Source organism: Schistocerca piceifrons, chromosome 11 (assembly GCF_021461385.2).
Source record: "Schistocerca piceifrons isolate TAMUIC-IGC-003096 chromosome 11, iqSchPice1.1, whole genome shotgun sequence".
Taxonomy (NCBI): domain Eukaryota; kingdom Metazoa; phylum Arthropoda; class Insecta; order Orthoptera; family Acrididae; genus Schistocerca; species Schistocerca piceifrons.
In genome coordinates this window covers 23,348,052-23,372,351 of record NC_060148.1, presented here as the reverse complement: position 1 = coordinate 23,372,351, position 24,300 = coordinate 23,348,052, and the positions used below count along the sequence as shown (strand labels likewise).

The 24,300-nt window shown below is 40.7% G+C and overlaps 1 protein-coding gene across 1 annotated transcript in view; it reads left to right on the top strand.

Annotated features, from left to right (window-relative positions):
• Positions 1-2,572: 2,572 nt before the first annotated feature.
• Positions 2,573-24,300, top strand: part of LOC124720461 (serine/threonine-protein phosphatase 6 regulatory ankyrin repeat subunit B-like) — a 45,462-nt gene continuing 23,734 nt past the window's right edge. Inside the window, exon 1 of the mRNA XM_047245815.1 lies at positions 2,573-2,664. The gene's annotated coding sequence lies outside the window, so the exon portion shown is untranslated. The remainder of the gene's footprint in view (positions 2,665-24,300) is intronic.

Genomic DNA, 24,300 nt, shown 5'->3' with positions numbered 1-24,300 from the left:
CACTTTTGGTTTTGTTAAGATCATTTAATGTTTCCACTGCACTAGCAGGCAGGCACTTTTAGGCGCCCACATACGAGTTCAGCACAAAACATTCGTTACTTCTGCACTTGTTTTTATATGGATGTTATATGGCAAGCTGGATAGACGGATTGCAGAGGATCAGTTCGGATTTAGAAGAGGAAAAGGTACAAGAGATGCTGTTGGCCTGTTGAGAACTATAGGGGAAAGATATATGGAAAAGGGTAGAGAAATCTTTACTGTTTTTATAGATTTAGAAAAGGCTTGTGACAGAGTTCAGTGGAACAAGCTGATGGATATTTTGAAGAGGAAAGGAGTAGATTGGAAAGAGAGACGACTGATACAGCTTGCCGATGACCACAAACATATGTGAAAACAGTGAAGGGACGTCAGTTCTGACGAAAGACAGGCCGCAGAGACGAGACTGTACAACAGTAATTTGTAGCAGCAAGGCGGTCATTGTCTTAGCGTTAACCATCTACAGAGGGTGTCCAGGACTTGTTTACGTTTCAAGCGTGGGGGAAGCAGCGTCGCAGTTGAGCGACGACACCTTCTTCGGTAGCACGTCTGCAGTCGGCCGGTCCAGAAAGAGGCGATGGAGAGTTTGCTCCGAATCTTGATTTGTTACTCAAACCTAACGCGGCAAAAACGGTGAAAGCCTTTGTCACAACAATATCGCCAGCTGTAACGGAATGTTTGGCACAGTGCTGTTTTCGTGGTGTTTTATAAATTCACGTTTTTATAATTGTACGTTTGTGTATTGCTGAATAATTGAAAACCCTTAAACTAAGGATAAATGTAGTTACGATGAAGAGTTGACCAAATATTTAGCTTTTGGGAGTGAACGATTATGGAAATTATTGTCACTCATATCAGACACTACCATTTTGTAGTGACGAATGCGATTTGGTTTCCATGTCCATATAGTGCATACGAGTTTTAGCCTCTGTTTCACAACAATAAACCATTATCATGGCATGTGAACAAACCGGTTGTCAACGCTCACATAATGCTGACGTGATAATTAAGAAGCCAGAAGATGACAAGTTTTTATATCTCGTTCATGACCACTGCGAAAATAATGAACTGTTTTTATTTGCGGACAGATGGTTTAACAGAGCACACAACTGTTTGCTGTAGGAAGGTGGAAGTGTTATACAAACATGACGCCACAAGTGGTTAGTGGAAGTCAGTATCGTTTTTGAATAATGAAAACGGTACGTAATCTCAGTTGGGAAGAAGATAACTTTTGCGAGTTAGTCTGTGATGCCATAACTCTAAATGAGGCTTTATGTAGCCTAATCACAGATACGTGTGCCTCACGGACGTAATTTATCGTTTGCTAAATGAGATTTTCACTCTCCAGCGGACTGTGCGCTGATATGAAACTTCCTGTCATATTAAAACTGTGTGCCGGACCGAGACTCGAACTCGGGATCTTTGCCTTTCGCGGGCAAGTGCTCTACCAACTGAACTAAGCCATGTGTCCGCAATAGCTTTTCTTTCAGGAGTGCTAGTTGGGCAAGGTACGCAGGAGAGCTTCTTTGAAGTTTGGAAGGTAGGAGACGAGGTACCAGCAGAATTGAAGCCGTGAGGCAAGGTTGTGAATTGTGCTTGGGTAGCTCAGTTGGTAGAGCACTTGCCAACGAAAGGCAAAGGTCCCGAGTTCGAGTCTCGGTCCGGCACATAGTTTTAATCTGCCAGGAAGTTTCATATAGTTTGCAAGTTTAGTTGCTTATTATGATGTTAAATGTAAACTCTGAATGCTGTTTGCACATTTATTTTTTCCCGTTTTCATATACTTTGCTCCGTAGGAATTTAAACTGCCGACATTACGGAGCGCTAGCAGCAACAGTCAGTCGCTGAGACAGCGACAAAGCTCTGTAGGGTCAAGGAGAATGAAGGAAAAAATAACTTCGGTTTCTTCATTATTACGATATGTTAGTGCAATTAAATGTTCTGAACGTCAATACAGTGTCATTACGTTTGAAAGTCATTCAGTGACGTCTGTGCAACTTCAGCAGTGTATCCGGCATCGGTAATCGCATTTCGAGAATCGATAAAATAGTATTTACAGCACGAACCAGAAGCGGTACTGGCAGATCGGTTTATGAAGAGCATGTGTATTAGCCGTATGTAGGACTGTTAAAAGTACTTTGCATATTTTCTTTGGCGCAGTTTCCAGAACGGGAAGACAGACATAAAATATTTTTACACTTCACATTTCTTCGGTGTTCTATATTTATAATTTTATACAAAGAGCTATCAGGAGTCCTATCGCCATTGTTATGTACCATGTACTTAATCGTTGTGTGTCACAGTGGTGCCCAGCAGACGTATTGCGCTTTTTTTGCGCTGTTTACTTTTTGAACGACTTATTGTTAAAGAAATTCCAGAGCCAGTACTGCGTGAGCAGACCACGGTCCCCCTGTGTAAAGCCCACATGGCGACTGCCGAGGCAGACTGCTATTGGTACCTGCCGCCCTCTCAGCTGTTGGCAGCACTGGCAGCGTGGAAGTCCCCTGTGACTTGAGTGGCCTGTCGCGTTTGTAGTGAGCTGTTTGCAGTGTGAGGGTCTGCGAGGGTATTTAGCGCTACAGTTTCAGAGTCGAAAAGTTCTTGTGCAACACGGATATCGTGGATAAGGTAAGGACGACGATTTTCATTCGTTCCTCGTGTGTTGAATTATTTTCTTTTTTGTTTTTGCAAACCCATTGCAGTTGTACAGTCTCATTTTGTTCACCACCGAGGCTATTGCGTATAAAGCAAACCCTGAAGGTTACTATGCTCTCAGAATGCTCGCGAATTTCGTATTAAAATTTTTGGTATTTTAAAACTCTACCGAAATTCCAGTTAAATCTGTTTTACTGACTTTAAGGCATAAATGAAAAGACGGTGTCGGACGATATTTTTTCCTCGTCTTCGCGCCATTTTGTTGAATTGTTTTTCTCGAAATATTGGATTGTATTCGTACACATCTGATGCATAAAAGAACTATCCTGCTTGTAGGTAAGGAATAACAGAAGGGAATGGTGGAACACAAATATTGTAATGGAATAAAAAGTATTTCTTCTATTATCAGCAAATGCGAAGCTAAAATAGAATCTAACCCACTCAGGAATAAAAACAACTAGGTTCTATCTGGTCACAGCGTAGACCTTGGGACTGTCAGTTCCTACAATTGAAAGAAAATCAGCCCTCGGTCACTGTTTTTAACAAATTAACCTGGTTTCGACTCTGCTATCATATGACTAAAAACGTATGATAGAGTATAAGCACGGAACTGTCGTGAAAGACTGGCAGTACTTATATTTCATATTATAAAATAATGAAGTAAAATATTAAATATGCCAAAAGAGCATTGGCATAAAGATATTTAAGATAAAGACAACTGTGATGGCGAGCCACTAAGGGCTGCTCGATACTTGCGTGGTGCAGGTTGCGAAACGGTCCGTTTTGCTCTTTTGACATATTTATTATTTTATAATATGAAATATAAGTACTGCCAGTCTTTCACGACGATTCCGCACTTATACTCTATCATACGTTTTTAGTCGTAATTGTGTGACCATTTTATAGAGTATAGACCATTCTTTGATTTTAATTCTGAGGAAGATACTCCTAGCAGTGTCGAAACCAGGTTAATTTGTTAAAAACAGTGACCGAGGGCAGATTTTCTTTCAGTTGTAACTGTTCACGGTCGCTGAACGTGCAGCCATGTACAACATTTTGTCTGACCCTATATTATTCGCTCGGCATCAAACTATGTGAGACGATTTTTGATAATTCCGGACTGCGGCATTGAATATTTCGCGAGCACTCAGCTTTACGAAAACTGCAGAATACGGCACTTCAGCCTCACAAATATTTAGTCCAACTAATGTATTAGTTCGTTTCTCCCAGCCCTGTATTAGGAAACAGCCCGTTACGTCACGCAAATGTGTTGTAGTACAGAGCGCTTTTCCATTTAACTTCGATATTACTGCTTTCCTAGAGTAATGTTTGTGATAACAAGTACGACTGTGGGCGAGTCTTACGTTACATAAGGCTGTGCTCCATTTCGTCTTTATTGTTTTTGTGTAACTGCAGAAATCAATGAATCCTTATATTGACCTAAAATTGATGCTCTTTCTGAAGACTTCTACAAATGTCAAAATGCTCGCCGTTATGGGTTTGTCTTCACTTCGATTAATAATAGTGTAGTTTCAGACTGTGGTTGTGGCTTATACGTATCAAAGAGCACTCGGTTTTCTTACTAAGGAAGTATTTGAATGGGGAAACAGAACCAATATTGAAATTTTTTTTTATAAAACCGGTCGTCCTTGATGTCCTTAACTCTTTATCATTGGTCAGAACGATATCGAAATGCAACATGTGACAGTTGCAGATCGTAGTGCAGTAAACTGACTAACTCGCAACTGAGCAGTAAAATCGTCAAACGTAATGGACTGATTTACTTCCAAGAAAATTACTTGAAAATGAAAATATAGTATTATTAGCCTCGCCGTATTTGTACTGTAAGAGCATGGACTCAAATATTCAAATTACTGTGGAACCACGTAATTACCATCATATTCAGGCTGTCGTAGTCGAATCATAAAAGTAATGTTGCTCTCCTCTGCAGCTCACTGCAGTGAGAAAATGTTTAATTGTTAAAGCGGGCTATCTCTGCGCTTCCGCCCTGATTTCGCATTATAGGACGACGCGTAATGGCGTCCGTTGAAGCAGAGGCCGCTAGAATTGTGGAGCTGTAAACGTCTCAAGAAAAATTAATTCAATGCAGCTAACCCGAGGGCGCACAGTACATCGAAGTAACTCACATATAAACTTTAACGTACTACATTAGCAACCTGTAACTTTCGTGGTACAATATGCCTCTCTTCCGGTTGCTAGCAACAAACGAAGAGAGAGGAACAACACTAAAATCTAAGAGCGTTCTTCTCCCGTATTAATTGTATAAGAGTTATTACATTTAACGAGTTTGCTCCTTGATACTAAGATTTTAAAAAAATGGTTCAAATGGCTCTGAGCACTATGGGACGACTTCTGAGATCATCAGTCCCCTAGAACTTAGAACTACTTAAACATAACTAACCTGAGGACATCACACACATCCATGCCCGAGGCAGGATTCGAACCTGCGACCGTAGCGGTCGCGCAGTTCCAGACTGTAGCGCCTAGAACCGCTCGGCCACTCTGGCCGGCTACTAAGATTAAATTTATGTTTACAATAAAACAGGAAAATTTTACTGCGTCTATGCGGTCGGTGAAACACATAAGGTTCGTGTAAATTTACTTCGTCGTGAGATACACTTCTCGTTCCAAGTTCTTTTTAATGTCTTTACGACACAGTTGTGGCTTGATAGAAGCTGAGGATTCACGTATATATTCTTGTTAAATAAAACCACAGGAACTGTTGAATAACACTTCATTACGATAAATAAAGAATTAATCAACTGCTGCTTTCATCAGGAAAGCGATTCTTACAGCTATAGTTGCCTACAATATAAACTGTATTGCTACTACGTAGTGCAAGCAATACAGTTTACCTCACAGCAAGCGTATCTCTTGATATTAATACGCTAAGAGTAATTTGAACGTCTTTTGTTGAAATAAACAAAAAATAGGAATGCGAATGATGGTAGACAAACGTTCAGGATCAAGGGCTGATATAACCACCTTCCCGCGTCCCTGAAACCCTGGTTGTGCAGACTGGCTGGTCCGTTGCATATCACGAGGTGTAGGTTAGGTTGAAGTAAGGCGGTATGATCGAGAGACGGGTAATCCAATTGGTGTGGATGCGAAATACAGGGATGGGCAACTGATTGCTATTGTGAGATAGTCTGTCTACATTGGCACTGCACTTATGTCACACAGGGTGAGTCAGGAGGATAGGTACACGCTTTGAGGTGCGATAGTGTTAGTGATTCTGAACAAAAAACTTCATGTGGACACATGCCCTATTGCGAATGGTTTCCGAGATAGAATGTTAAATATCACTTTTGTACGTTCTTCTGTAATACATCGAAAGCCGCACACTCTAGCGAAAAGGTCACAGTACGCATTTCAACTGAATTAAATTTGCTACAAGAAAAGGTCCTATTTATTTTTTGTTCAGGACTAGCAGTTCGCGTTGAGAGATGGCGAGAGTATTGAATATCTCACGCGACGCGAGTGCGCTACAGCTTATGTGCTTTTTGTAGGCCAGTTTGAGGTAGTTTTCCGAGTTGATAGACCACAAGCATCCTGCATGAAAATGTTCGTCTCAACTTTCACTATATTACCGTGGTACGTTGTAAACAATGACAATCAATAATACACAAAATAAATAGAAGTGTACATTGTGTTCTATCTCGGAAACCATTCGGAATAGCGCATATATTAACATAGTCTGTTTACTTCAGAATCACTAATGCTGTCACCCGTCAAAACACATACTTTTCCTCCTGACTCACCCTGTATATCGTACCTCCCAAATTAAAACCTAAAACTAAAAGGTAGCTTCAGCAAACGTTAAGTCCGCCATGAATGCCCTGCCGATGCCCGACATTGGCTCTGACCTGTGTCGTAATTTGAGGGGACGCCCTCTGTGCAGAGGCAACACACGACGACATTTGTCTTCCTACTACATTGTTGCTTGGAAGTGTGTGCTGATACTTTTATGTACCTTAGACTGAGAGGGGAGTGTTACTCGGCGAAGCATATGAATTTCTTGTAAGGGGAATAAATTAAATATTTCTTTTTGCTACAGGTATTTCACGCATACTGCTTTTTGGTGACTGGTTTACCCGGCTTTTTCGTCATCGGTCAAAGGAGACGTGTAGTACTATTAACAGGTACCATATTTTCGAACTGATAGTGTGACACATCTTGTAGAGTACTAGTCCATTTCCTCTTACGAAATTCGTGCGGCAAGAATCGTCATATGCAGTAAAATGTACTTTCCGTCTAGATCAGAGAACAATGTCTCTTTACTGGTCACGCCTTAGATGTTTACGATCGTGTGATAGTTTGATCTTGTGCTGCAAATCTGTAGTGTTGCATGGAGCCTAGATTTCAAATTAGTTTTCACTGATCAGTATGCAAATGAGTAGACATCAGTAAATTTGTGGTCGGGATGGAAATTTCATTGTTACCTACATAACGCACACGTACGGATAACTTTCCGTCATTACCAGTGTGACGTCAGTGCGTTCTCTCATGGCAAGAGTTACCTTGTGCTGTGACTGGCTGAAAACAGCAGTCGGAGCACGGGCCAGATTATATTAAATTTTCGCAAAGTGGCATGTTTCGGAGTCATTGCGCATTAAATTGCGCTCTACGAAACTTCAGTTGCTGGTACTGTTTAAACGACATAGATACTGGAAAACGGAAACTACCTTTGCTTCCATGCACTCCAGGCACGCGATACGAGCATAAGCTAGGGTTTCCAGTACGTGGAGCTGGAACAATGGTTCTGCTTACGTGGTCCGCTGTGTTGTTGTGAAGACAAAGAAATAAAGGAAATCGCGGAAGAGAAGACGTAAACACTGGTTAATAGAACGACTCACTCCGTGGCGTACAAGGGCAAGCAAAGTTTTGAAAATAATTACAAGGGGCAAGCAAACCCATTTGCTGATTTCACCTTTCAGCAAAACCGTTAAGAATACATACATACCAATAGTGTGGGAAGGTGTGTTAGGTACGCAGCGCTGTTCTACAAAGAGAAACAACTCATTAATAATATGGACACAATTTTATAGGTGGTCCTCTGTAAAACTGTTTCGTTGCTCTAAGTTTTAAAAAGATGTTTATCTGGAAATACATTGGTCGTACTTTGTTTTGAGACCATTCACAAAAAGGTATTCCTATTTAATAGTGACTGTGATAACAATCGGCCCGAGAAACCTTTTGTTATTGTTACTGTTTTATATACACTGCGCATCACATCATAATGGAAAAAAGAAAAACGTAATTTGAAATGAGACATTTCTTTTGCTTTTATTGAGACTAAAAAATTGTAGGTAGACCTACAAGTTCCAAATGTAGTTTTCGACAGTATGGGAAACAAATTCTTTCATGAGAGCCACTAGATTTAATTTTTCCTGCCCTGTCATGATGAACATGGAGGAGTAGAAGGGTGAGTTTCGACGGGATCATCGTTGATCTGAGGCAAGTTTTAAGTCATCTCAAGGCGCTGAATGACCCCTCAGAGGATGCTGGCAGTATTAGAACTGCCAGAACCAGAATGTTGAGGCGAATAACTTGCTGAATGAACCCTACCAGGTTAAGCAGTAAGTTTTCTTCCAGTAGAGGGTACGTTACATTGTTGTATACCGGTCGTAATGGTTCGCAAAATTTCGAGCTGTGCATAAGGGTTAGTCTGTTGTATTTACTCCAAGCAATTCTTCCAAACGCTGTGTAGATGGCTAGATGGAATGTAGATGGGATAATCTCTTTAAATCCTCTTGGTTGACTCTTCTATCAATCTCATTCAGAAGGGGATCAGGAATTTCAAACAAATCCTTCCTAAATTTTAGTGCTTGAGACAATTCTTTGGGAACAGTTGGTGTTTCTGTATCTTTCAATTTCACTGGAATTTTTCTCGGACCGGGGTGGGTGGGGTATTTGGGTCTTCCATATTTAGGATTTTAGAATAATCTTTGGATATCTCTAACAGCTTATCAAATGGTTCTGCAGCCGTAGGATTTGCAAGAACCACTTTCAGAACCTCTGTAGAATGTTTCACTGGGATCTGGGCAGTTCCTCACACAGTCCAAACACTTACGTTGCTACTGTTGTATAAAAACAGTTTCAAACTTTTCAGGCCGCTTCCCATCGCTCCGCAGGACTGATCTTTTGTATCTAAGTGAGCTCGGTACATTCAGTTCAAAAATGGTCAAATGGCTCTGAGCACTATGGGACAACTGCTGAGGTCATCAGTCCCCTAGAACTTAGAACTAATTAAACCTAACTAACCTAAGGACATCACACACATCCATGCCCGAGGCAGGATTCGAACCTGCGACCGTAGCGGTCACGCGGCTGCAGACTGTAGCGCCTAGAACCGCTCGGCCACCCCGGCCGGCGGTACATTCAGTATTTCGGTGACTGTCGTCTGGATTCCGTCATAGTTTTCCCTGAAATGTGTCAAAAATATCACTCTTATAGCACATTGGGAGGGATACATTGGAATCAGTCGCTGAGCATTTTGGTCTGGATTTGTTTCATTGACACCAGATGGTAGCACATCATCTGCATACACGTCTTTCCTTTTTGCGGATTCTAGAATTATATTTGAGGCGTCTTTCACTGCTACCAGTACATCGCACGATGGATCACAACTTCCTGAAACTTTTTCGTGCCGCCGGCCGGAGTGGCCGGATGGTTCTAGGCGCTACAGTCTGGAACCGAGCGACCGCTACGGTCGCCGGTTCGAATCCTGCCTCGGGCATGGACGTGTGTGCTGTCCTTAGGTTAATTAGCTTTAAGTAGTTGTAAGTTCTAGGGGACTGATGACCTCAGCAGTTAAGTCGCATGATGCTCAGAGCCATTTGAACCTTTCTCGTGCCAGTTCCAAACAATGATTGCTGCAGTGGATGTAAGAACTCTATGGCCGGTCTTGAAGGGTTTTCTTCACACCTTGTTCCGCCCAGACATATTAGCCGCACAACCGAAATAGTGGGTGCGTAAAAACTCAGTTTTAGTGACAGTCATAGAAGGCAGCGGACTGTATAAAAGCAGAAAAGGTTTTTATTTCGAGCGCCTCGTGGTCAACACTATGTACACAGAGTGCGAGTCACGTTCGTCGTTGAACCTGTTCTAATTCTGTAAGAAGGCGAATTTACATACGCTGCACAATTTCTCGCTGGATAATGTGAGCCATAATTTCCAGTACTTCGTTTTGCATCGCTGGCGCCAACCAAGGGTCACGCTGTTTCAGCCGTGTCTTCAGTTCTGGCACATCATTCTACCTCATCGGAAAGCGTCGTGAAGTTCCCAGAGACCGTTTCATGACCTCTGTGTGTGTCCTGCTAGACCCAGGAACCTTAGAATTATTAGCAAAGCGGTTCTGTCTTTATCTTAATAAATCGGGAGATGCGTGACTCGACCAGTCACAGGTGTGCTATTTTCGCTTTGGTGGAATAATTGCGAGAGACCCTCGATGGAAAAGGCTCCTCTCGTTTATCTTGAATTTTTCCGTTGCTTTTTTTCCAGTTATAGGAAACTTCTTTAAGGGGGTGGGACTTCAAACGGGCCGACTTGGAGCACGAGAGGCACCACAGGACATTTTAATTTCCACTGTCTATAGTTTTACAAGTAAATTCATAAAACTTTGTCAGCATGACCAGGAAGGATTCAGGATTCACACTCGTAGCAGCGAAAGTTCAAAAACATAACAAAATAATTTTTTTACATGTGAAATTTCATCATTTTTTCACTTACTATTGGCTGCATTTGTTGCTATAGGTACACTTTTCTTCATAAGTAAGACAAACTGCTCGATAAATTTTGCACAGCGTACAAACCATACTTACAGTGTCCGAAACTCAAGAATCTATTTAATTTATGAAAACATGAATGAGCTGTTACGTTTTAAACTTTATGTTTAGAAAAAAATCAAATTTTTTAGGTAATTATCTAAATTTTTCCCACAGTTTTTAATAGATTTGGAAAAATCTAGTTTCATACATCTGTAAGTATGTTTTGTATGCTGTGCAAAATTCATCAAAGAATCTCTCTTACTTGTGAAGAAAAATGTACCTATAGCAACAAATGCAGCCAACAGTAAGTGAAAAATGATGAAATTTCATATCTAAAAAACGCAGTCATATCAGAAACCACTGCCACTCTCTTCTTTGTATTGTAGCCACGGATAAGCCACAAGCCATTCCGATGTAAGAGGTCTTTCAGTCCTTCGTGGAAATTTGCGCTTCTGTGATGAGTGAAATTTTGTTTCAAGATCAGGTAAACTTGAAGTAAAGCCCATTGTGTTTTCATGCGAGGATGGGTGTGTCTGCGTGTTTGACAGTCCTGTGTCACAACTTTTATGTCCATCGCCTCTACCTCATTGTATGTGCCGCAAGTAAGAGGAATCATCGTAAATATTATTAAACATCTTCACTGGTGTACAAAGTCAAAGCAAGAAACGGAAATTTTTCAAGGTTACCTAATAGGACTAGAATAAAAAATATTGTTGATACTGTTCAGATTATAATGTCTGAAGTTTTGAAAATAATTACAATTGGTAGAATTAATGCAATTTCTACATCAAAGATTAGAAAAAGTACTGCGATTAAGAAGAAATATGATCTTAAAAGGAATCACCATAAAGCCATTCTAGGTATTAAATTAATTATACCCTTGATAATTAATAATCTTCGCCAACCCAAACGTTCATAAATAATATTAGATAAACAAAATAATCCAGAAGAACATAAACCATGACCAATCATTAAAGAAAGTGAACCCATACTTTATTTTGCCAAAAAACATTAAAAGAGATCATAAAGTAGAAACAATGCAAAGACTACAGAACGTAATCAATTGCCACATGCATAACAGTAGACAAAAATGTTCGTTTTTCCCGACTTAACGGGAGTGTGACCACCTCTGGCACCAATGTAGGCCTAACAACGACGGGGAATGCTGCGAATGATGTCACCAATGTCATCTTGAGGGAATAACTCCCTTTCTTCCCGCACAGCTGCTCACGGCTCATAGCGGTCAGGGGATGCTAACGTGATGCTACCTGTTTCCCTGTTGCAACCCAGACAAGTTCTACAGGATTCAAATCAGGAGAGCGAGCTGGCCACGCCAAGCGTGCAATATCTTCCGTTTCCAAAAGAAACACCAGCCTCCTGTGCTCACTGAGGTCGGGCGTTATCGTTCATCAAAACAGTCCGAGCCCGCAGCACCTCGCAGCAGCCGCGCGTGAGATTCCGTGCTCTCCTCCCAGCACCTGACAGCAGTTGAATCGTGCTGATTCACCAGCACAATTTCGTGAAGAGGTGTTCGAATGGTCAGCAAAATGGTTCAAATAGCTCTGAGCACTATGGGACTTAACTTCTGAAGTCATCAGTCCCAAAGAACTCAGAACTACTTGAACCTAACTAACCTAAGGACATCGCACGCATCCGTTCCCGAGGCAGGATTCGAACCTGCGACCGTAGCGGTTGCGCGATTCCAGACTGTAGCGACTAGAACCGCTCGGCCACAATGGTCAACACAATCCCAGCCCACACCATTAGGGATCCTACTCGATCTCGATCTTTTTTCCACAATGTTTGCGTCCCAAAATCGTGTTTAATTTCGTGATTCAATCAGACAATTTAATAAGACAAGCGTTCTAGCACGAACATCCCATTATCATGCGCGCATGTATAGAGAAGCAATAAAAATTCACAAACACCATAACAATTTTAATAGAAAAGAGGAAGTTTTAAAGTTGGACAAAATATGGATATGGACGTTGCGCCAGCAGAATGACAATCGATTACTCTTAATCGAGAATGATGATGCCTTCCAAAGATAGGCATACCGTCGGCATCACGCGACGAATGGTGGTGCCCTCTATGCGCTCTATAAATGCGAGAGTACCAGCAGTCTCAGTGGCAGTAGCCGGACGGCCTCAGAAGATGCCTCCCACAGGTAGAGACGAAACGTCAGGTGGACATTATACACATCGACCACGGCCTCTCAGCCCGGAAGTTGCAACAGAAGACAACCCCGCTTGACAGCTGCCCTGATATCATTGTTGGCGTGGTTTTCCGTTGATCAGAATACAATCTTCCATGCAGAACACAATCGTAACGATATGTTCACGTTTTGTATGATTATATCATATCTGAAGTATACACAGGACGGGGAAATACCAGTTTGTTGCTTCAATTTTGGACACCAGTGTATACAGTGAATTACAAAAGCGGTGGAAAACCAGATCTTAAAGCAATACTGCAGTGTAAATGGAAGAACATTAACATCCGACATAAAAAAACAACCTTGCACATTTCGTACCAAATCGATTACGAATGATTATTCATCAGAAGGAAACTCAAGCGGAAAAATAAAATATTTTCAGTTGTAAAGGTAATGTGTACTACCATATTTGTTCAATGATGAACTGCCGTGTAAAGCACTGTTTTTGTATTTCACATTCAGCGCCGGTCGGGGTGGCCGAGCGTTTCTAGGCGCTACAGTATGTAACCGCGCGACCGCTACGGTCGCAGGTTCGAATCTTGCCTTCGGTATGGATGTGTGTGATGTCCTTAGGTTAAGTAGTTAGTTTTAAGTAGTTCTAAGTTCTAGGGGACTTATGCCCTAAGATGTTGAGTCCCATAGTGCTCAGAGCCATTTGAACCATTTGAAATCGAGATTGCGATACGCTTTTGTAAGCCAGTCATAGCTCATGACACGTGATTTCGCCAGCCGATACAGAGGATATTCAGAGCTTAGGAGACGTGATGTAATCAGCCAGTAGCATTACCACTGTTAAGTAGCGCGTGCACCAAATAGGAAAAGTTAATGGTGTATATTAATATGCATAGTGTTGCTACAAGAAACGCAGAGCTTTCACATATAATAGTGGTCTTTACGATTAATAAGCTGCAAGAGAAGCTAAACTTTCACATACAATGTTGATCTTTCTTTGCGAGTGTTACACTATAAGATACATCACACAAATGTGCCAGTAAAAGTTTTAATACCGACATAAATGTCTGATCTTCTGGGCTCGAAATTTTTTCCATATGGTCGTCCTCAAATACGTGATTTTTAAATGAGAGTCAAACGCTCTGTGAGTTAAGAAATTTATCGCACATTGTCGCACTTTGTTCATCATGCGTAAAAGGAAATTTACTTTGAAAGTAACGCTTTTCAATAAATCATTCGCAATTATTTTCCCGGGACCTGTTAGAAAGAGGTTCATTTCAGCAGTTGCCAGCTTGCGCGCGCCAGTAAAAATTTTCCGGGTAGCATCTTGCAAGCGGGAGAAGGTACATGCACGACTCAACTGCGCATGCCCATGGGTTCGCTCGCAACTGCTCACACGAATCTAATGTAGCCGGTCGGTGTGGCCGTGGGGTTCTAGGCGCTACGGTCGCTGGTTCGAATCCTGCCTCGGGCATGGATGTGTGCGATGTCCTTAGGTTAGTTAGGTTTAAGTAGTTCTAAGTTCTAGGGGACTTATGACCTAAGATGTTGAGTCCCATAGTGCTCAGAGCCACATTGTGGATCCTCCTGCAGCTGAGAGCTTTACACGATGGCACGAACAATTCCGAGAAACAGGGTCTTTGTGTAAAAGCAAATTTGTTGGCCGTCCCCGAGTGTCTGACACAGACGTCGAACGCATCCGCCACAGTTTCACGAGGAGTCCGCAGAAATACGTTCGCCGTGCAACATGACCCCGATGTCCATCTGGCGTGTGTTGCCGTCGACGATTACAAATGAAACCGTACAAAATTCAGCCACTGCAAGCTCACCGTGAAGATAATTTTTGAATGAAAGTATTACTGGACGATGAATTGAGGGCATAGACCAAATGATACAGCCTTACATTACTGGCCTCCGAAGTCACCGGACCTGGTTATTTCTTGTGGGAGGGGCTTATAAGACTTGTTTGCGTGGCTCCGTTACCAACAACAATGAATGAACTGAGACGTTGCATAACAGCAGCTGTGTGAAAGCTGTAACTCGAGAAACGCTCGCTGCAGACTGGGAACAATTTGAATACTGCATTGACATATGGTGTGCATGCCAAGAAGGCATATTAAACACCTATGAAAAGGTATGAAAACTTATTGAGTTTCCCGGTTATAAAGAAAAATTATTGCACATGTGCACTAGTTTAAGAAATATGGACGTGGCAAATAGATCATCCTCTTTGATATACTCTGTACACTTCGAACCTGTGTACTTCCAAATTATGATAGATAACATCTCAGTATTTATTGTACAGATAAACTACTCATCTCTTTGCATGCATTTGCTGAACTGTTTGTGTAGTAATTTGTCACGCTGAACCCTGCCTGGCGTGCAGAAACTTACGTGCAGTGTATCATCAACCATACAATCGATTTACTCGTCACTGGAAAGGTATCGCTCTCCTCCCACGGTAAAAAAAATTCCTTCGGTACGTTAGCTTCAGTTGGTCCTTTGCAATATATGACCTAAAGTCACAAAGCGTGAAATACAGTGAGGTCATCCATCACTGTGGATTCCTCAAATTACCTCAAGTGAGTTAGGGTACTTCGTTTATAAACATTCTAAAAACTGACTAATAGTGAAAAGGTAGCCACTTCACTGCCAAACACGAATGTTCGCCTATAATATACCAATTTTTTTTTATGAAATCACATGAGAAACGTCGCGTAGTGAAAACCCCACGCAAATCCAAAAGCAGTATTTCTTTAATTTTTGTGTGCAAATAGTGCCGGCCGGAGTGGCCGAGCGGTTCTAGGCGCTACAGTCTGGAACCGCGCGACAGCTGCGATCGCACCTTCGAAACCTGCCTCGGGCATGGCTGTGTGTCATGTCCTTAGGTTTAAGTAGTTCTAAGCTCTAGCGGACTGATGACCTCAGAAGTTAAGCCCCACAGAGCTCCAAGACATTTGAACCATTTGTGCAAATAGTAAAACGTTTCTCGAACAAATGAATATCGGAAAAGGATGTAGATATACCTCATTTGTATACAACAGTGATCCATATGACTGAAAATTCTGTTCCCGCTTGGGCTCTTTTGTGTTGAAGGGCGAGAAAGCATTTTCCACGAACAGTCCGGAACAATAATACCGCGACTATGAGCCAGGGATAACAAATTGCAATACGGACTCTGGATAACAAATGAGCGCTTATTAAACTTCCGGATAGTTCTCTATAATGCCTTAATAAATTGAACGCTGTGTTTTAGCGCAAAAAATTATTGTGTAGGCAATAATTGCCACGACTGAGTGAGCGCATCGCTTAACTACTATCGCAGGGTTGACAGAGAGAAATTTGTCCCCTACTGAAAGCAGCCAGTGTCAGATCAGCAATGTATTATGTATTCCTATGAGACATAAATGGAGGATATTTCGAACTAGTCACATTAATAAAATTTTAGTACTGAAATGTGACTGTAGTGCGTGTCGTGAACTATGAACTTCATAACAACTTGCAATATAGTAATGTTTCGGAATATACATCTCACTTTCATGATCCTGCAACAGCTGTGGACTTTCTCTTGCTGCGGAATAAAAGGATGATCTGAGTAAACTGTCAATTTCAGGACAAGCTGCAGTGAGTTATGGAGGGATCTACATGCAATAATACACCTAGCTCAAATGCGTACGTCCAGATACTAATTTTTTTGCAGCTTACAAGAATTATTCTATTCTAGCTTTCGATACAATGTTATATGTATGTAGTCTGCGTGTTTATGAACGATTTTCTTATATTGTTACATTGTGATTGTCGATATCTTTGTTGATTGAACTTCTACGTGCTTTGTTGTAGTGAAAGGGAATACTTATTCACTAACCTTAAATTATTTCTGGAACATTTATTCGTTTTTTCCAGCTTGAATCCTTCAGGCTGACGTGTTTTCCGATGATACGGATAGTCAAGCGCTTACGCGCCCAACAGTCAGAGTCGCAAGTACGTCAATAATCATAGTGACAAAAGAAGGAATGTTGTTGTTGTTGTGGTCTTCAGTCCTGAGACTGGTTTCATGCAGCTCTCCATGCTACTCTATCCTGTGCAAGCTTCTTCATCTCCCAGTACCTACTGCAGCCTACATCCTTCTGAATCTGCTTAGTGTATTCATCTCTTGGTCTCCCTCTACGATTTTTACCCTCCACGCTGCCCTCCAATACTAAATGAGTGATCCCCTGATGCCTCGGAACGTGTCCTAACAACCGATCCATCCTTATAGTCAAGTTGTGCCACATACTCCTCTTCACCCCAATTCTATACAATACCTCCTCATTAGTTATGTGATCTACCCATCTAATCTTCAATTAGCACCACATTTCGAAAGCTTCTATTCTCTTCTTGTCCAAACTATTTATCGTCCATGTTTCACTTCCATACATGGCTACACTCCATACAAATACTTTCAGAAACGACTTCCTGACACTTAAATCTATACTCGATGTTAACAAATTTCTCTTCTTCAGAAACGCTTTCCATGCCATTGCCAGTCTACATTTTATATCTTCTCTACTTCGACCATCATCAGTTATTTTGCTCCCCAAATAGCAAAACTCCTTTACTACTTTAAGTGCCTCATTTCCTAATCTAATTCCCTCAGTATCACCCAACTTATTTCGACTACATTCCATTATCCTCGTTTTGCTTTTGTTGATGTTCATCTTATATCCTCCTTTCAAGACACTGTCCATTCCGTTCAACTTCTCTTCCAAGTCCTTTGCTGTCTGATAGAATTACAATGTCATCGGCGAACCTCAAAGTTTTTATTTCTTCTTCATGGATTTTAATACCTACCTCGAATTTTTCTTTTGTTTCCTTTACTGCTTGCTCAATATACAGATTGAATAACATCGGGGAGAGGCTACAACCCTGTCTCACTCCCTTCCCAATCACTGCTTCCCTTAAAAGAAGGAATACACATAAGAATAATATCATTGTAATATATACATATCGATGTATCGAAGTACCTCTACATTAATGAAATCAAATCTGAATGTTGTCACAGAAATATGTTAACTACTTTACAGAAACCCAGTAGAATATTGCTGGTATCGAGAGGTTGAGGTGAGGTGCCGTAATAGTTACGTAATTCAAGTACCATTACAATGTGAGACTATGTCTGTAGTATAAAACAGTGGACATAGTCCAAATAATTTGGTTTTTAATTTTTGCTCTAAAAGTAAAATGCTTTCTTAATTTAAGCAACCTTTATTAACTATCTTTCATAATATTGACTATGAAGAACTCATATTATGAATGAACACAAGAATTTAGGGTGCAGAGTCTACTTAGAAGCAACAAGAGGTGCATTATTCATGAAAATGATGATTAATTTTACATTTGCGAGATAGGTATTTCAAATTGAATGTAGGACAACCGAGGCTAGACTTGAACCAGCGAACCATGAGGTGCGCCCAATTAAGTCCTACTACGCTACCGTTTGCGCTATAGATTCAATGTGTGTTTGTGTCTCAACTGCATCAAAAACTTCGAAGCTAATTTTTTCTGGAAATTTACGTTAAACATTAAGAACAGCCTGTTTCTATGAACTTTTTATCCGTGTTTCACTACGGAGCTGGAAGCAACGTCAACCATTTTCGTACTGCTTAGGCCGTGTCCTGCGTGAGCGACAGAAGCGAACGACAGCGAGCGACTTGTGGATCATAGAGTAAATATCTCTGGAGTGAGCATTGCGTTCTGCGCATGCTGTTAACATTAGACCAGGATTGTCACGTGTTTTCGTGACTTCGCTGTGCGTGTGTGCTTTCCGCACCGTTTGAAGTTTATAATATCAAGAGTTTTTGTTGTTTTCACCGTTTGTTGATAGTGTAATGGCGATGGTGCATTACTATTGTTGCTACGGATGCAAAGAAAAATATGTGAAATGAGGGATAGTAACTTTTCATGGGTACATACCATGTAGCTCTAATTATAGTTACCATATTAGTAAGAGACACGGTATACGTTAAAAATTTCGAGACGCATTATAATTAAGGCTTGATTCTGTAGACCTATCTTTCAACGATTTTATGACTATGTAATAGATGTTACGGCTCGTACAAAAGCTTACAAACAATCGCTTCCTCTCGTAAATTTGCTAGTGGAACAGGAAAGGGAATTGTTAGTTGTTTCAGCAATTACTATCCTCCATGCATTTATCAGTGACTTGTCGATTATGTGTATAGCTTACTCAGCCTACTATTTATTTAATAAACTGGGAGCAAGTACGTAAAATGTGTTAAATAAGTACTTCAAAGTGTCATAAGTAAGAAAAATTGTGCTTCAGGTCGCAAAAACGAGATAATAAATAAGCAGAAATAGCAGAAAAAGGGACGAGTTAGCAGGGATATAATCGCTAATGTGTGGCAAATCCGGTGTTTTTCGGACACTTGCAAAAGTGCGGGCGTACTGTCAAGTCGTTTTGCAAGACCATCACTGCAAAAATGAACGTCAGGCTCTGTAATGCCATAAAGTGCCGTATCAGACCTAAAACTGCCAAAAATCGAGTGCATCTGGACACCTATCGCAAAGAAGCAGGATGTAATATCACTTGCCCTTAAAAGTTACGTAGCTGGTTTATTCCCGGTATCAAATGAATACTGTTAAAATGTCTGCGCAACATATATAAATAATCCACGACATGTACGAAAAGAATCCGTCTGTACTAGAGATGTGACATTCTAAATATACAGGGCGCTATACGGACAAACACATGACGTCCCGAGAACACGTGACCAGGCCGGCAATGTATGTTGACAACACAAAATCTGTTCTGCGCATATGAATTCTCACTCCAGAGATATTTACTCTATGTTCTGGATACGCGACAAGCAGCAGCATCGGGCGATTAGCTCGGGTGTTCTGCGTGCGAGAGACCCATGTCGCGCTACAAGATGGCTACTTAGAGCCATCCAGCTGTTCCTGTAATACTGCAGCTGGAGAGTAAGGCTACGGAATTACGTTTACGTAAGAAAATAAAGCTAAAAGAAATGCTGTGCATGAAATTTACTAATGGAGAAATCTCCGTGGAGAATTTCGTAAGTATCATCAGCTACGAAGGTCACCAGACAAATTCTTCAAATACACGTGAATGAGGAGAGGAGCATTCGACTATCTTATCAATAAATTAAGTACGAATGTTTTTTTACATGACCAAGGATTTTAACAGTCAATAAATGCGGAGGAATGACTGCTACATGACTAACTACACTAAATGTCAACATAAGTACGCAGAATGACACCGCAGCACTACAGCAAACTGTGGTGTAGGGTTGGCGTATACAGTTGGTGATTACGTGTTCGGAGCAGGTCGTGGGTTCGAAACGGGGCTGGTCTTATAATCTTCACTGACTCAGTTACAATTCTGTATACCAAGTCTTATATATACTGTTTACACTGCATTGCTAAGTGTATTTTAAGGCCTTGCCAAAGAACTTGATCTCCGCACCTATCCCAGTATATCACACACATTTACTACCTAATGAATTAAAAAGAACCATTAAATTTTACAGAAATTTGATGTTGCGAACGTTATTCATCAGCAGTCAATATTAAGGCCAAGCGTTCCAATTACTCTAAATAGTCTGTAAAAGTAAAGATTCCAAAATCTTTTTTAAAAGAAAGTCAAACGTTTTGTGTAATGATTTGTCTAAAAGTATGAAATAATAAATATTAGGGAAACGTATGGTGCACCTCATTTTCTGTTCATGCTTTCGCGCACCATTCAAACGCACGTAGAACATTTCTCTAATCTACTTGCTTCTCCTACACATATCATTTCATGAAATATTTGGATGATTTCTCCCGTCTTTTAATTTCAAGCTTTATTCAGAAAGCATGATCTTACCGACTCCTCGTTTGCCTTCCTAACTTACTTCATTCGAAGGAGCCTTTCTGACATTTAAAAACCGCGCAAATGTATCACTTTATGTGCAAAATAGCTAGGTCTTGAACAGATGAAATTTTTGGCATTTCATTTACATAGCTTGGCAGCAGCTTTTCGTTAAATATTTCGATTTTCCCTCAGCTTATTAATTAAGTTTTCATTAATTACACTGATTAGTTTCAAGCAGTTAAACATTTTCATGCCAAATTAGACCTCATGCTGGTCACTTTGATACCCCGTTTACCTGTTTCCCTCCCTTTGTTTGGCTTTGAAAACTTGGACAAAACCTCGTTGTGCAAGTTATAGGGAGTCTTCTTTTCGCTCTGCCCACGCGTTTACAAAAACGTATGGAGTGTTGATCATATGATAAAATAGTCCTTTCTGCGTGCTGTCATTTCCAAAATTCGTAGTTTCGATATCTTGAACCTTTTATGAGATACGACGATTTTTACGACCACTTGATTCCCGAAGCGCAGGAAAGATTCGGACGCGCCGCGAGCGACCCGTCTGCGGATATAACAACCAATATCTCAAGAATGAAAACAGACATCATTCCGGTCTCAACTTTAAATACAATTTTGATATGTTGGTTACATTTCGTGCACAATAATGTATAGCCTTGAATTAACTATACGGAAAGTCTACATAATGTGATTTTACTTCCGCAAATTGTTAAAAATTTCGTGCAGCACAGTAACTATGACGAATAACGAAAATAAATTCAGATCTTTATCGTTTAAAGATACAGGGTGTATACGCCCCGGGGCAACCGGGGGATCCCGGAAAAACCCGGAAATTTTTTCATCCGGGAGAAAACCGGGAAAAACCTGGCAATTTTTTAGATTTCCGGGAATTTTGCATTGTTGTAGTTTTCAGTTAAATTTTTCTAATTTTGACTGGTAAGAATCGATACTTTAACAGAGGATATTACTGTATCCCGCTATTGCAGAATAATATTTCGACAAAAAACATAAACGAGAGAAAAAAACGAAAATAACTTAAACTGCAATGGAAATGCTCCTTCTAAACGACGACTCAGTGCTCATGCAAGCGTCTGCCAACATCAAAATCTGCCAAAGGCTTTAGGAAGACTATGCAATGCTTCATAATAACAAACTGCCTGCATTGAGCGTGAACTCACAACTGTTCACATTAGATCCGTTCTAGAGTTACGAGCGGGCTCGTGCGCATGCGCAGTTGAGTCGTGTTCGAGCAGCAGATTCTCCCGCTTCTGGCTACAGGAATGTGGCTGTTGGCTGTGCAAGCAGTCGCAGCAAGCAGCTAGATGCTAGCGGGAAAAGGGGGCGCCAAATTCATATTCTGGAGTGGAAAAAAACTTGCTTCACAAAGCGCCTAGCATCCAGCGCACGTTTGTCTTTCGATTATTCATATCATTTTAAAAAGCTTCCCTGTTGGTTTTTGAACATTTGTGAACACATATTAAGTCGATTTCTGAATGAATCATAAGTTGATTTTTGATTGCGTGATGTCTCTGTAAGGTGAATCCTCGTCGCATCTAGAAATAAACTGTCCGCAGATAAAAGGGGACGGGGCTACACTACCTGAGTGGAGTAAAGCCGAACCGATCAATGCCAATCGCTGTCTTATTATGTGGTTGATTGGGTTTGCGAATGATCAGCGTTGTTATAATTACTAGCGAAATCTATAGATTCACACTACCAAAATGGAAGTAAAACACTGACAGGAATAACAGGTGAGAAAAATTACGTATTATCGTCTCGGTGTATCCAAGAAAATGAAATTTTGACAGGAAATATTTGGCCAGATCGCTACACTAGTAAGGATCAGTTGCAGCCCCGGCTAGCAGCCGCTTAAGTTCTATTCTGGAAGTAACGCGATAAACGTGTTGTACGACAACGTAATACCGCCTAACCGGAGAATAATCGCGGGATAACTAAACCTGTGATTCTGGCAGGGTTAGTGAAGTTAATCGGCGAACAAATTTTGACAATGGCAGGAATAGCTACAGAATTGACGATGACAAGATGGTTTGTTAGAACGAGGAAGGAGAAGAAACGGGAACATCACACAAATTATGGAAGAATAAGACGATTCCAAATTTATATAAAAATTTCATCTCGTGTTTGAGAGACTGGTGCGTATGAATGAAGCGTGGAACTATTTCCTAACATAAAGCTTTTTGCTCGTAGTAGGCCAAATAGGCATTTGATATTCGTAATTCGTGAATTATATTCTGTCTTGTTAAAAACATTTCCATTTGTGCCAAAACAGTTTCGTTTATTTGGTGTGTGTTACAAAATTGTTGTAATATTAGACAGGCCTATTTTGTTTTATCTAGCAGACAGTGATAAAATAGACGTAATCAGATCAGAAACCACACCAGTCTTGGGTATTACTTGTGTTGACAGCTTATTCTAACAGCATTTTCTGTATTAGATAACGACATTTCGATTTTTCATGTAGCAAAAAGTTTGACGATTGTTTCGCAGAAAGGAAAGCACGCCATGTAAAGCTGTAGCAAGATTAGAGATAAAAAATGCTGGGAGCTAAGGATTGAGGAAATGTGTAATGTCTTGCTTATCTCTTGTCTTGATTGGTTTCATGTATCTTATATTTAATTTTATATCACACAAAACAGCAAGTTGTTAGCTAATAGGCAATAAAGAGAGCAAATTTTCTGAAAAGTTCTTGTTCGCCCGATTACAAATAATCCCGTCGCTATTAATGAGTATCTTTTGAAGAGGGGCGGGCTGTCAAACCGACCGACTAGGAGCAGGAGAGGCACCACACGACATTCCAATTTCCACTCTCTTGAATATAGTTTGATGGCACGCATTACAAAATATACACGTTTCAATTCCACAGAGCGTATAATACGTCTTAACATTTCCTCGAACACATGTTTTATGTTTGACTTTTCAGAAAGATATGCGCTACAAGATGAACATATTTTTGAAAGTTCGATTTTTTTAGTAGTGACCCGGTTCGCAAATATCGTAGACCCTGGGCTGATGCGCTGAGCAGTCTGAATTACAGTGTGTAGTCTCCAAGTGACCCGTGTTTACATTTAGTGATTTTGCTGTTTCCCCCTCGTTTACTCTCACGTCAAATGAAAACAAAACGGATATCTGTGGCCGGGAGCTATGAAGTGAATTAAAATGTATTAACATAATTACGCATTAGTTTCAGATTTTATTTTATTTCAACTTTTCTGACAGTCAAGCATTAATCGCCTTGCCGAACAATGAAGTTATTTTTGTCGGTTTGCTAAAGAAATTAACTTTTATAAACTTTCCCCGCAGAGGCACTCAATGTATTTGAAACGAAATGTTTACACAGTACTGGGCTAGTTTCAACTGTTCGCTGCATTTCAAATGCACGTTCCTCTTCTAGCAGATACGGCATTTTGCCATAATAAAGAACCAAACATGATATAATACAGTACTGATGCTTCAAGAAAATTTACATCCCGAAAACCACACTGAAATGCTTAATATCAAGTCGAGGTCTACTTCATTGGCGATCTGGACATACGAATGTGCCCTTTAGGTATGCACTTCAAATGTGCACATTTTAATATGGTTCACGAAATTCCGATGCTCTTGCAGTATCCTCTCATGTCTTGTTTCTTTTATGACATAATGTATGATCTTTCAGGATTTTACGCGTACGTACATACGGGCTTCCTACGTCATGGTAGCTGAGCAAGCGCGGTGTTGGTTGGTTGTTTTGGAGGAAGAGACCAAACA